Genomic DNA, 15,347 nt, shown 5'->3' with positions numbered 1-15,347 from the left:
GACATAGCCATTACGCTAACTGCTGGTCCCAGGATTAGGATTTTTAAAAATATATACATATATTAATTTATTTACTTAATTCCATTTGCTATCACCATTTTTCAATCTGACCAGAGAGACAGAGAGAGAAAAAGGGAAAGCGAGAAAGCAAGCCACCAGGTCCAGGACTCAAACTATGGTCAGCTACATGGAAATCCAGCCCCCCTAACCACCACACCACCGGCCAGCCCAAGATTAGGATTCATTTTAGCAAGTTATGAAAAAATGCAGAATGTTTACTCTTCTACAAAGTATCCAGTACAAAGCAATAATACTAGATAACCCAAAGGAACCAATAACCAGTAACACCTTTTTTCTTTTTATCATAGCAAACCTATAAATTTGGGAATACAAATAACAAGTCGCACTTCATCTGTGTAACACAATTTTATTCCTGAAGTGTAATTCCAACACAAGTTTTACAAAGTTGTTTGCCACAAAGATCTTTTTAAGTCTATAATTCCTTTTAAGCAATACTTTATGAAAATCCATGGGATTACTGATCATGATGTTTAACAATATGCAAAATCAACTATTTGTTAGCAGACCAATCAAGACCCTCTGTAATCTGATTTTATTCTATTCTACCAGTCACTTCTAGTTACCTATGGTCAGGTACACTTATGACAAGTATGACAACTTTTTCCATCACACACTTTTATTTCTCCATGTCTATACTCATTCTACTTCATTTTCTGAAGCAAATATCTTGCACCTCTTCATTTTAATAACACATCACACCCCTGCTTCAAATATCATCATTTTCCAATACTACCTCCCTCACAAAGCATTCCCACTTTCCCCAAGCAGCAATAATCTCTTCTGAATTACCATAACGTAGCTATAATTACATCATAAAGTATTATTTTGTATGTAACATTTTACTTAGTTATATATCTTAATGTTTTCTCTCCCCTACTTTACTAAGTGCCCTATTGCGTGATCACACCTGCAAAATCAAAACAATCAGTGAGCACAAAGCCTAAAGCCCAGAGAGAGTACATACCAGATTTACAGAAAGAATCAAAGTCTTCCTACTCACCCCATAAGGGATAGGAAGAGGGAGGACAACACCACACTTCATTTTTTTCCTAAGGTGTTTGCCATGTTGTGCTTATGCTCCCCAGAGAGAGACAGAAAGAGGGAAAGTGGGAGCTAATCTTCAAATAGCTAAGTAACCCAAACAAGGTCATTATAGCAAGAAACAGAAAAGCTGGTATTATAGTCCAGTTTTGTGATATTTGGTTTATTGTCTTTGTTTTACTACATACCCTGTAACTGAACAATCAGTAGAAAAATGTCAAAATATAAAATATAATATAAAATTTAGGGTAGAGGCAGATAAATGAAAAAGCATAGATATGGGGAGGACTTCAAAAATCTCATGGAAAATGAAATTAAGCTAAGCATTTACTTTGGTACAATAAATCATGTCACAGTGATGACACAACTGGATCCATGTGGGGAGGGTTCAGGCTTGTGTCCTGAGGGCTCCCTGGACATGCTGGTCTTGTTCATACATTCCCCCTAACCCAGGTTGGCTGAAGAGATCACAGTATGAAGACCTCGTTAGGAGTGGGCACATCTGTCTGTCTGTCTCGCAAAAGAAATGAATATAGTTTCAAAAAATTGTTTTTAATCATAGTTTGTTTTGTTTTTAATGTATTTACTTTTAGGTTTTTGCCATGGGGCATGTGTGCTGGCGGGGGGGGGGTCCCTCCAGGGAGGATGGCCATGTTTCGATCCCTTCTCCTCCATTCTCCTCTGGGTTTTGGGCATATATGTACATGTACTGGGCATCAATTTCAAGGCACTGGATCCAACGGTCATGTGAGAGTCCAGCACCTTAACCACCAAACCACTAGCTGGTCCCACACAGTTTTTACCATATATCTATAGATATAGACGAGAAATCATCCCCCAGGGGAGATGGCCACACCACAATCCCTTCTCCTCCATTCTCCTCTCGGGATCTTGGGTACACATGCACACGCGCCCGGCCTGAGTTTTAAGCCACCAGGTCCAGGACACAAACCGTGGGTGACTACATGGGAGTCCAGCAACATAGCCATTACGCTAACTGCTGGTCCCCTTAATATATGTCTTTCATGATTTTTTTTTTTTGAGGACTCTTCATACAATAAAGTTTTATAATTTCTTCAAGTTCTAGAAGTCCACATTTCATCCATCTGTGATAGATCTTAATCATTCCTTTAAACAGTAAACTAGGAAATGTGTTCCCAAATCCACTTTTGACTCAAAGTTCTTTCCTAACTCATTTAACCCATTTTTTTCTACTTTAAGCTCCCAACAGCAGCTTGCAACCATGCCACATGCAGCACGTTTATTAATAACCAGGGCTTTGTGCTCAAATTGCTATCACTAGCCTACCCACACCCAAATGGGTATTTTCTGTTCTCTCTAAGCAAATTGTTTTAAGAACTCCCACTCATGAGTTACACACTTTATTCCTATGTGGTTTGATTTCTCTGCAGAGGGCAATATAAAGTAGTGGTTAAGACTGCAGGCTCTGGACCTAGGTGTCCTCTCTCCCATCTCCATGTCCTTTGGTGTGGGAAATTTCCTAACTGCTCCATGCTCTAGTTTCCTCCACTACACAGGAAATCGCAGTACAGGCATCTCATCACGGTAATGTTAACATGATAAAAGCCGGTCAATCTTAAAAAGTGCATTGAGGGCCAGCAGGTGGCTTAGTGGTTAAGGCACTGGACTCCCACATGACTGACCACAGTTCAAGTCCCAGATCGGAAGCTTGAAACTCACACCTAGTGCATGTGCATGCATGCTCTAAATTCTGAGAACAGAATGGAGAAGAGACTGTGGCCTGGTCATCTCTCCTGGGGGGTAATTTCTTTCTCTCTCTCTACCTCTTTCTGTTTCTATACACTATAGCAAAAAAAAAAAAAAAAACAACTCTCAAAAAATAAAAACTATATTGAACAATGCCTGACACAAAAATAACAATGCAATGTTAGTAGCTATCAATGTCATTTTTTCTATTACCACAGTTAGTTTGCTCTCCTCAGAACTATAATTATTTCTCTTTTACTTTAGTCACATGCTCTCATGTCATTAAAAAAAAAAGGTTAAATTTATCAGGTTTTCACTAATATACTCCTTTTATTTTAAAAAGCAACAGTATATCCTAAAATTATACTTCTATAATCAGAAAATACAACTGTTAATCACAGGAGCTGTACAGAGGTGAATATCTGTTCCATTAAATCTGGAATCGGTACTGAGCCAACTGTTCCATTTCATCAAACACCATGCAAACTATTAAGGGTTCCCTCTGACTTTAACAGCCAATTTCCCAGAGAAAGAGCAACTCACTGCTAAAAGATCTTAATAATCCAGACAGCCTAGCGAGTACTGCCTATTTTCCTTCTCTTTTTTAACTTTAAAAAAGGCTTTTCCTCTCAACAGAAATCAATGAAAAGCCTCTTGAACACAGCAAGAAGACAGGGCTGAATTCAGCTACAATGTAAAGTCCCTAAAGAATTTCAGAGTGCCAACAATAGTGTCGCTTTTTTTACTCATTCATTAGATTTATTCATTTTTCAAGACAACAATAATCTGTGCACTGTTACTGGCTCTTCACCAGTTTTACATTTCACATAATATAATTAACAAATTATAAAATCATTGTCATGTTACAGCTGTTTTTAGTCCTGAAAAGAAATTCTAAACAAGAAGGAAGAAGTTAATTACATCATGGCCAACAAGACCTATTTTAAATTTCTAAAACATGTTTCTTGAGTAGTTTGAAGATCTCTAAGTATTAGTGTAAAAAAAAAAAAATAGAGGAAGAGGCAGTCCTATAGTCTAGTGGTTAAGGGAGCCAGATATCACATGGCCACCCATAGTTTAAACCCCAGTCCGTGTGTCTTCAAAAACACATGAGGTGTGAGTGTGTGTGTACATTCCCAAAATTCTGACAGGATAGAGTTGTGGAGAAAAAGGGCTACCAGTGTGATCACACGCCACCTGGGTATGCCTCTTCCCTTTCCATCTCTGTCTCTGGTCAGCTCACATGTGGATGGCTACTAAAAAAAATAAACAATAAAACCAAAGGAAATATAAAAAATCTATGCACAGCTTTGCGCAGTGGCAGTATCGTAGCCAATGAGGTTTATCCGAGGCGCAATTATTGCTAATTGAAAAATCTATGCACAGAGACCAGCAGATGGCATAGAGGTTGACTCCCACGTAGTCAACCAAGATTGGAGTCCCAGACCCAGTGGCTTAAACTTGCGCTGGCCACATGTGCATGGATGCCCAAAATCCCAAGAGGAGAATGGAGGAGAAAGGATTGCAGTGTGGCCATACCCTCCGGGGTTGATTTCTCACTTTCTGTCTCTCTTGTCTCTGGCAAGCATATGTGCCCTATAGCCAAAAAAATAGAAAAAAAAAAAAAAACCACTCTTAACAAGGAAAAACAAACAAAAAAACTATGCATGGATTAAAGGATATACTATGCAAGGATCCTCAATTTTCAACAACTATTTATAACTATTTATGGAAAGAGATATTGATCTGAGTTCAAATGTTACATAGCCAGCAAAATAAATATATATCAAGAAGCTATGTAAAATGGAAAACAAATATCTACCTAGTAAATGAAGAAAACAAGTTTTAATTTGAGATAATCATAGATTCACGAGCAATTGTTAAAATTGATACCAAAAGACCCCATGTACCCTAATCTATTTCCCCTAATGCACACTGATTGTAAACTATAGTACACAATCAATGAGACCACCACCAGGATACTGGCAATGATAACATCAAGATAGAGAACATTTCTATTGTCATCACCACAGGGATCCATTTTCCTTTTATAGTAATGGCCACTTTCTTTCCACTTCAACTCACCATCTCTTAATCCTTTGATAAGCACTAAACTCTTAATCTATTATTTTGTCATCTAAAAAATGTTAAACAGTATCATACAATATGAAATTTCTGGGACTTGTTTTTTTCACTCAGCATAATTCTCTGGAGATTTACCAGGTTACTGAATATATCAAGAGTTTGTTCCTTTTCATTAACCAGTAGTATTTTATTGTATGGAATATATGGTTTATTTAGCCTTTCACCTGCTGAAGGACATCAAGGCTGGAGAGCTCTTAGCGAATAAAGCTGCTATAAATATTGATGCATACATTTCTGTGTAAACATAAGTTTTCATTTCTCTGGAATAAGTGTCTAGGGGTTCAACTGCTGGCCAAACTGTATGGTAGTTGTATTACTATGTTTTTGTTTTTGTTTTTGTTTTCAGAAACCAAACTGTTTCCTGAAGAGGCTGTACCATTTTACAGTCCCTTCGGCAACATTTTAGTGATCTAGTTTCGCCATAACTTCTCTAGCATTTTGAGTTGCCACTATTTTTTAAATTTTAACCATTCTAACAGGTATGTAATGATAGCTTACTGTAGTTTAAAAATGTTTTTCCCTAATAGATAATGGTACTGAATATTTTTCATATATCTGTTTGCCGTGTATAAATGCCTACTTACATCTTGTGCTCATTTTCCAGTTGTACTATTTTTTTGTTACTAAGCTTTGAGAAATCTCCATATATTCCAGGTAACAGTTCTTTGTCTGATACTAGTTCTTTTTAGGTACTGTACTTCTGATGACAGGTTTAAGAACTCTTAACATAATCCCACATCCAAAAGACTCCTTTTTTTCCAAAAAAAGTGTTATAGTTTCACACTTCACATTCAGCCTGTGGCTTCTCTGAAATTTACTTTTGTCTAAGCTGTGAGAGTGAGGCCAAGGGCTGGTTAATCTACGGGTGTCCAATTACTCCAATACCAACAGTTAAGAAGGAGTGCATAGCTTCCAGCACATGTGGCCTATATGTGCTCTGTGAGATTTACAACCAAGTACTTCTTTTTGAGCAATTATAAATGATACTGTATTTTTAATTCTGGTGTCCACATGGTTATAGCTTGTAATGTAGAAATTCAATCATTTTGAGAAACTTTTATCTTCTGAACTTGCTGAACTCACTTACTAGCTCTGAGAGGTTTTTTTCAAGTAACTGCGGTTTTCTACGTAAAAAATCCTATTATCACAAACTGAGACAGATTTCTTTCTTTTTGACCTTGCATGTCTTTTATTTCCTTTTGCTGCCTTACTACACTGGCTAGAACTTCAGCGTGTATTGAGTAAGAATGATGAAAGAGGACATATTGCCATCTTAATCTTAGGGGGAAAGTAGTGTTTCACCACTAGATATTTGTAAATGCTTGTTAGCAAGTTCAGGAAATCCCCCCTTGACTACCTTTCTGAGAGTTTTTAATCACAAATGGATTACAGTAATTTCTGAATTTCAGTTTGCCATAATTTACAAGGGGAATTCATGCAGAAGTACGTTTTTTTAAGGTATGAGGCCTGTAAATACCAAAAAATTGTTCACTATATCAAATCTCAATTAAAAGTACATTCCTCATACAACATATGCCTTACATCAACAGCTTTGAGTCCTATTTTTTTCAGAAAGCAATCCAAAACATGTTCATTTAGGCAACTTGTCAAACAATCTGATACTTTTTGTTAAAGCAATTTATCAAAAGTAAATACTCCTTTGCATTCTGTGTTTTTAAAAGTTCACTTCCTTTAATTACAGCATAAATTGTAATGTAACATACTGTTTTAAACATGTGATAAACAATACAACTTGACCTTGTCCATAGAAATATGAGAGACTTTCCTATCTGAAATGTTTCTATTGCTATCTTCAAAATCACAGCATGGGTTTAGTTAACAGTCATTTCCTGTCAAAAACCTGAAACAAAATTCTAGCCTCTAACTACTATTTATACAGAGTTTACAAAGTACATTGGTGAGCTCAGGAACCAATGGTTTAACACTTATCAAACTCTGAATTTAAACATTCATCTGTTTTTAACTCTCAAAACTGAGAATTTTATGGGGCCAGTAGGTGGCATAGTGGTTAAGGCACTAGATCCCAAATGGCCAATCCTGCAGTTAAAAGTCCTGGACTTGGGGGCTTGAAAATCAAGCTGGTCCAGACCACAGTTTGAGTCCCAGACCCAGTGGCTTAAAACTCACGACAGGGGCATGTGCATATGCCCAAAATCCAGAAAGAGGATGGAGGAGAAGGGATTGCGATATGACCATTTCCCCAGGGGGTGAATTCTCACTTCTGTCTCTGTCTCTCCAATGAGCACAGCAAAAATCTCTCCTAAAAAGAAAAAAAGAAAATCAAACTGGGCATATGTGCATGAGTGTCCAAAATCTCAAGAGGAGAATGGAGGAAAAGAGATTGTGTGGCCATTCAGGAAGTTCGGGGGTGGGGGTGGGGGAGTACCTACCCTTCTTTCTCTTTCTCTGGTGAGCACATGTGCTCTATAGTTAAAACTAAGGAAAAAAATTTTAATTAGAATTTTAGGGACATAGCCATACAAATCTAGATTTCATTAAAAAGTAATACAACATTGAAAGTTAAAGGAGAAATTATTTCAAATCACTCAGAGAATATCAAAAGGCAAAGGAGAGAAGAAAAAAAAATCAACTGTTTTTATTCTACCTAAAATGGTATTCACTTTCCTAGTTAATATGGGGAATAAACAGAAAAAGTTGTTAAAATAAGTATGCTAAAATAGTACTAAAAATGCTAGAAAAGTAGATAAAATGGTTGAGATAATTTAAAGGCCTAATACCCACTAAAACAATTAATGAAAGAAACCAGAAAAGGAAAAAAAAAAAAAAAAACACTAGAAAACATATAGGGCTATTGTCTTTGTACAACCTCCACATTCCCCTTCCCAGAAGAGATCCCACCCACCCCTGATTTGATGTGGCCAGGTACTCTCTTGCCTTCTAAATAACAGAGAATAATCAAACACTTTTCAAATCAAGTGTGCCAAAATCTGAAGATTGCAAATGTAATTGGGGAAAATTAATTCTCTAATATTTACGTTAGTTATGTGTGCTTTGAAGATAAATGTGATAAACGGGATTTCTATCTGCTTAATCTAAAAAAAGGATAAACAAAAGAAAATACAAATTACAAATACAAAACTCAAGAATAAAAGAAATGAAAATTAGAAGGTAATCTCACTTAAATACATTTAAAAAGAGGAAAATAAAATCTTGGTTAAGAGAATATACCACTTTATCAGTATAAAGATTTTATTTTCTATGACTCCATAGGACTTATTCTAAGAACGCAGAACTATTCTACTATTCTTCTTAACTCAGATACACTGGTGACAAGAATAGGTCACAGTTAAACCTATACAAAAGTTAGACAATTCAAGACTCTTGTATTTCCAGGCTATGACAAAAATAATTTAAGGGAGTAAAAAACACTGACTCTTCTTTCTGTACTCAAATGCTAAATATATAAACGGATAATTTTTAAACTTATTCATTTTAAAATAATCAGAAATATTTTTGCAACATAGTGAAGTACTATATTGTCCATACTTTGTCTTAAAAGCTTAAAATCTAAATTTTAAATGGAAATAATGACAAATGTCAACTTAAAATAGGTCTATAGGTTTACAGGTCTAATATAGGTCTAAGCTATGGCACAGAAGTAACACAACTAGGACCCACACGGAAAAGATTGTGAGCTGGGAGTGGATAGTGGTATGATGACCATGTTGGGGGTGCTGTGTATGTGTGTCTGTTTCACTCTCATATATGGAAAAAATAAATAAACTTTAAAAAGAAAAAAAAAATCCTCACTGGGTAAATATATGCCCTAACTCCCAAAGACAAAACAGGGCTTAACAACAACAAAAAATAGGTCAAGATATTACTTTATTTTAGGAATATCTTGAAATGTGACTCATTTATTTTTTAATACTTCTACCAAAAAAATCAAAAGCAATTTATTCAAATACTAAATATAGTCAAAATGAAGATTTAGTGTAAAAAGGAAATCTTTCAGGAAAACCAACTCTTCATAATCTCCAATACCTACCTACTCTCGCTTTCTCTAAAAAAGGTTAAGAACTACTAATTCCTAATAATCAGAGTACCCAATATTAAAGGGAAACACACAAAGAAAGGAAAACCATGAGTCCCCTCAGAAGATGGAAATCATCGTGGGAATGGTGGGAGTGACAATCAGGAACTGCTGCCAGTGCAAAAGGGAAATGTAATTCACAAGTAAACTGATTACTTAACAAGTGTCTCAAAAGAAAAACCTTCAAGAGTGAACTCAATGAGAAGCAATTCAAAGCTTAAAGATGACCACTTAGAGTAATTAGCAAATAGACATTAGCATAATTCAATGTCATTAATAAAAAATGTCCAATTAACTTTCCAGTCAGCCAAGGATTTATAAAACTTCAAATTACTAGAACCTACATAAGAGTACTAAATCAAAATCTTTCCTGTTTTCCCTATTTGAAAAGGCAGATGTAAATGACAAAGGTAGGGAAGAGGAAAACCAAGCAAAAGAGAAGGGAATAAAAGAAGAAACTCTGTCTGTACCCACATTATTATTTCTTTTGAAATACAGAGCACTTCCTAATCATTACAGGGATGATAAAAAATCATTCAGGGTTATTTCATCTGAAAAATTTCAATCTATCTGATCAAGTTCACCTTAATCACATTCAAAAGTATTTCAAAAATATAAAGCCCACAAACCTAAATAAATTTTGGCTGAATTGCTAAGGGAAAAATTTACATGTCCTACAGACTATAAAAAGATCCCTAAGACTGTTTTTTAAAAATCAAGATGGTGTTAAATAAAAAGTATGACTGGAAATAAGACTGTAGTCACTCACTTTTTTTAATTGCCAGAAAACATGAGCTCTCACCAGAGAGAAAGGAGAAAGCTCCACCCAGTGGGGCATGGTCATGTAGCAGTCCTTTCATTTCTTCCTCCTGTCAGGATTTGGGGCACGTGCACATGCCCAGCATGTTTTTCAAGCTACCAGGGCCAGGAATCAAACCACCTTTGGCTACGTAGGATCTAAATTCCTTAACAAGTAGGCTACAGTATGGGTATGATCATCCTATTTTTAAATTAATTTACTTACAATTAAAAACTTAAACCTGAGGGTATCCAGTCAAGCCAGATGGTATCATAAATTATTTTGAAAACCCACTATGTTCCAAAACATAACAATAAAATTTACAAAGAGAAATTTAAAAGACCTGGTTGTAATTTATTTCAAAACAAAACAAAACAAAGACAATCATCATCGCAAAACAGAAACACTTAACACTAAAAGGGACTGAAACTGTGAGTCTGCCAGGCTCTGGGTTTAACCTCGGTAGAGGCCTAGATTTCAGATGGGGGAACGGGAATAAAAATTGCCCATCTAATATGAGAGACTACGGCTGAGATCTTGAGATCGGGCTGAAAAGAACTACAGCTAAAGACTAGCTGTGTGCTTCCAAGAGTTGTGGCTGGAGAGCCCAAGAAAATGAGTCTTGCCTGAGCCACGCCCCTTGACTGCCTGGCTGGCTGCAACAAAGATAGATCCACCATCACAAGGAGACAGGTTTCCTGAGCTGTCAGTCTAAGACCTGGTTTTGGATAGGAAGTCTCAGTGGGAGGACCAGTTAAAAATATCTGCAAAACCACCAGATCAAAAGGGATTGGATAGGGTAGGAGACTTCCTAGTCAGGATGTATCATGACATCTGAAGAAAACTTTTTTTAAGGATTTTGTCATAGTGCGAGTGCACTCGCTAGAGACAAAGGGAAAGGAAGAAATCACCCCCGAAGGAGGATGGCCACACCGCAATCCCTTCTCCCTCCTCCTCCTGGGATTGCACACAGAGTGATTTTCAAGCCAGCAGGTCCAGGACTTGAACCATGCTCAGCCATGTGGGAGTACAGCACCTTAACCACCACACCATGTGCTGGCCCCAAGGAAACTGTTTCTAAAAACAGTCTACAGATAATGCAGATTTTCTGAAAGATACCTTGAAATAGTATACTTAATCGTTTCTAAGACATAAATTTAAGAAAATTTATTAAAATTTTTTATAAAAGGAAAAACAAAACAAGAAGTGAAACAAGACCCGATAGAAATGAAAAAAAAAAAATAAAGTTACTGAAAAGCTGAAAATACATGTTTAAAATAATTAATAGAAATTTAAAAATTGAATACAGGGATAGTTTAAACTGAAAGACTTGAAAAGGAATTAATGAACTGAAAGATAAAAGTGAAAAATGTTACCAGGAAGTTACAGAGACAAAGTTTTAAAAAATACATACTATAGAGGCCAGATAACGAGGTTCCAAGACACAGTCAACAGCAGTTTCAGAACAAGCAAAGAGGCAATGGAAAGAGATTAACCTTGTATTAGAAGAAGGAAAAATTACTCATGCTCAATCACATATTATCCACACAGATAAACAGTACAAGAAATCTGACACAAAGAGGAAATTCTTGGTGTTTTTTTTTTTTTTTTGAGAGGTTTTTTTGCTATAGGGAGCATGCGCTCGCCAAACAGACAGACAGAGACAGACAGAGAGACAGAAAGCGAGAAATCACCCCCCAGGGGGGGATGGTCACGCTGCAATCCCTTCTCCTCCATTCTCCTCTCGGGATCTTGGGCATGCACGCACACGCGCCCAGCGTGAGTTTTAAGCCACCGGGTCCGGGATGCGAACCGCGGTCGACTACATGGGAGTCCAATGACATAGCCATTACGCTAACTGCTGGTTCCCACAAAGAGGAAATTCTAATCAAATGAATAATTTCAAAATACTAATAGCTTAACTCATCTAATCTAATTTTTAAGTTATGCATGTAAAGTTTTTTTAAAGGCGACCTTGCCTTAGAGGGCCAAAATTTGTGTAGCCCATATGCTACCCAGGAACATCAGAGAGGCCTTTCTGGGTGTGTTTCCACAAGGGAAAACTGAAATGCAGCACCAATAAATAAGGGATAATTAACAAAAAATCTGACTGGCTTGATCTTCAGCTGTAATTCAACAGTATTTAAAACTCAGTTTCTATACCCAGAGAAATGAGGCATGAGATGAGTGCTTTTCTTTCCAAAACTGTGGTAATAAAATTTGTGATGGGGTTAGAGGAGGAATAGGAGACTGTAGAACCAAGAACAGAATTTCAAGAAAGAAAGAAAAAAAAAAAAGAAAGAAAGGTTAACTAAAACTAATTTCTTTAAAAAGCAAATCTAGTGCCACCAAAAATAAATTATTCCATCAGAAGTATCTATTAACCTTTCCTCCTAAATGTAAAGTAAGTTGTCACAAAAATAGTATTTCCCACAATTTAGGCTGCATTAACATGAAATTTCAACTCTCTTGTTGGTAGTTCAACTGTGTTCACATGCTTAAAATGTGATGGCTTTATCTAAACTAGTTAAGACACACAACTGGCAAAGTTTGACTGTCTGGGGCAGGGGGCACTACTAGATTAACAGGAGTTCATATCAATATTATGCAGACATGGCTTCAAGATGTTAAATTTAGGGCCAGCAGGTGGTGTGGTGGTTAAGGCGCTGTACTCTCATGTGGCCAACCATGGTTCGAGTCCCTGACCCAGCAGCTTGAAACACACTGGGCATGTGTGCATGTGTGTGCCCAAAATCTCAAAAAGATAAAGGAGAAGGCATTGCAGTGTGGCCACCTCCCCTGCAGGGTGAATTCTTGCTTTCTGTCTCTCTGTCTCCAGCGAGTACACACATGGCAAAAATCTCTCAAAGTTTTTTTTTTAATTTATATCTAATTATATTAATAACTTACTTTGATGGGAATACGTATCAATAAGAATCCTGCAAAGATATTTAACAGTTGAATAGTAACCACACCAGTCTCACACACACACACACAAAGACTAAAACAGAGCATCACTGGTTGAGTGTTCCTGTCAAAACTAAGAATAGTCTTTGCTGCAGATACACAGCTTATTCACGTCACTTCAGTCTAAATCTCCACTCCTGTAAAACATAAAATTGCACTGAGTTCCACTGCATGGAAACACAACAGGCGTGCAGCCTAACTGCGAGAATGGAACTATGGACACAGCAGAGGGCTGATCTCGCCAACGAGCACTGTTCAGACAGCGTCTATCTGACAGTACAAGACACATACCACTGGCTTTCTTCAGTTATCTGTAAGTGTCAGTGAGCCTGGGCTCATTGCCATAAGGACCCCCATCTCTGTTTTCTTTTTATCTCCTTGTCCATTCTGCAGTCATTTAGCACAACCACTACTCTATTTTCACCAGTAAGATGTTCTTCTGGGACAAAAACGAGAGTTCCAACTGCCTCAAAAGCAGTTACTCACCAGCTGCTAGCTAAAATCAAGAACATTAGAAAGCAACACTTTATGATTTTTTAATCAAAGGAATATAACATTTTAAATTGGCATTTACCACCCAGCAATCCATCCTCTTTCATAGAAAGCCAACAAAAATAAATAAATAACACGTTCACATAAAAGCAATCCCTTTGATAAGAACATTTTACATAGGAGTATACTTACTTAGCGCCTATGAAAGCACAAACTTGTTAGCAATAAAAAAAAAACCCACAACACTCACACACACACACACACCAATAATGGTTACTTCTTTTTTTTCTTTCTTAATTTCTTTTTTTGGAGAGGTTTTTGCTATAGAGTGCATGTGCTTGCCAGAAAGAGAGAGAGACAGAAAGCGAGAAATCACCCCCTGGGGGGATGGCCATGGCACAATCCCTTCTCCAGTCTCCTCTCAGGATCTTGGGCACACACACACACATACACACGCACGCCCAGTGTGAGTTTAAGCCGCCGGGTCCAGGACTCAAACCATGGTCGACTACGTGGGAGTCCAGCAACATAGCCATTACGCTAACTGTGGTCCCAATAGTGGTTACTTCTGTATGGCAGATAACCAAAACATGACCTGCATATTATTTGCTTTTCTTCCACACACCAAGAACACTTTTTACTAAATGATAAAGGGGAGGAGGGAGGATTAGAGGACTGTAATGTGCATGGGTGGCTAATTATTGGGTCATCAGGAAAGTCGTGCCACATTTCTGCATAGAAAAACATAAGTGATATATGTCATGACCTTCCCAACGACCTAATATTTTATCTTTTCCTCCTACTTTGGTCTGTGATCTTATATCACAACCTGGCTGAGGCTTTTTTCTTCCCTGCTATGTTCAAGTAATTTAAGAGTATTCAACATATCGTCCATATGTCATGTGCTGAAAAATAATGTAAAACTCATGGGACCAGCTGTTAGCATAATGGCTATATCGCTGAACTCCCATGTAGTCGACCGCGGTTCGAGTCCTGGACCCGGTGACTTAAATTCATGCCAGGTGCAAGTGCATGGGGGCCCAAGATCCCGAGAGGAGGATGACGGAGAAGGGACTGCAGTGTGGCCATCTCCCCTGGGGAGTGATTTCTCGCTTTCCGTCTCTCTCTTTCTGGCGAGCGCATGTGCCCTACAGCAAAAAAATCTACCAAAAAAAAATAAAAAATGGGACCAGCAGTTAGCATAACGGCTATGTCGCTGGACTCCCATGTAGTCGACCGCAGTTCAAGTCCCGGACCTGGTGGCTTAAAGTCACGCCGGGCACGTGTGCATGCGGGCGTGTGTGCGTGCCCAAGATCCCAAGAGGAGAATGGAGGAGAAGGGACTGTAGTGTGGCCATCCCCCCTGGGGGGTGATTTCTCACTTTCTGTCTCTCTGTCTGGCTAACGCACGCACCAACATGCCTTTATATTATCCGCTTAGAGTACTTTTTTTCCTTTTCCCTTTTCCCCCTCTCAGTAAAATCCAACTCTCTTTTTAAATGCTTATGCTAACAGGTAAACTTTTTTAAAGTTTATTTATTGAGAGAGAGAAAGAGAGAAGCTCTCTCAGCAGGATCTCACATGGCAATCTCCTCCAAACACACCCTCCACCACCACCTTCCCAGGAAGCCAGTCTTAGTGCTGACCTCACGTGCGAAGTTACCTGGGAACCTAATCACTACCTTCATACCCCTTCCAGCTTTGGAGAGCACTTTGTGCTACCACTGCACCTATGCGGCTGGCTCCAACCTTTTTCTTTCATCTGACAGAGTTTCACCTACTTTTGCAAAGCTTTCATAAACCCCAGATAGAATAAGTTGCCTGGCTCTCCACACTGACAATCTGTGTGACAATTTTGCTCTTGGGATAGAAGGAACAGAGCTCTTTGGCTGGTAAGTATCCCGAATATCAGTTATTAACTGCCATAACTTACCATTTTATAGTTACCTCCTTCTTAATGGCTATCATCTGGCCTCCAACGCTTCCCCTGAACTAAGAGCTCCTCAAAGGAAGGACTCA

At 37.9% G+C, this 15,347-nt stretch overlaps 1 protein-coding gene and 1 pseudogene across 1 annotated transcript in view; one reads left to right on the top strand and one right to left on the bottom strand.

The window, feature by feature from the left end:
- MED13L (mediator complex subunit 13L) overlaps positions 1–15,347 on the bottom strand; it is a 296,775-nt gene that overhangs the window by 239,556 nt on the left and 41,872 nt on the right. The gene's annotated exons all lie outside the window — the stretch shown is intronic.
- Positions 4,157–4,305, top strand: LOC114008336 (uncharacterized; annotated as a pseudogene).

Source organism: Tupaia chinensis, unplaced genomic scaffold (genome assembly GCF_000334495.1).
Source record: "Tupaia chinensis unplaced genomic scaffold, TupChi_1.0 Scaffold000320_1, whole genome shotgun sequence".
In the NCBI taxonomy this organism is placed as follows: domain Eukaryota; kingdom Metazoa; phylum Chordata; class Mammalia; order Scandentia; family Tupaiidae; genus Tupaia; species Tupaia belangeri.
Note: the sequence above shows the minus strand (reverse complement) of the source record. Positions and strands in the feature narration are given on the sequence as shown.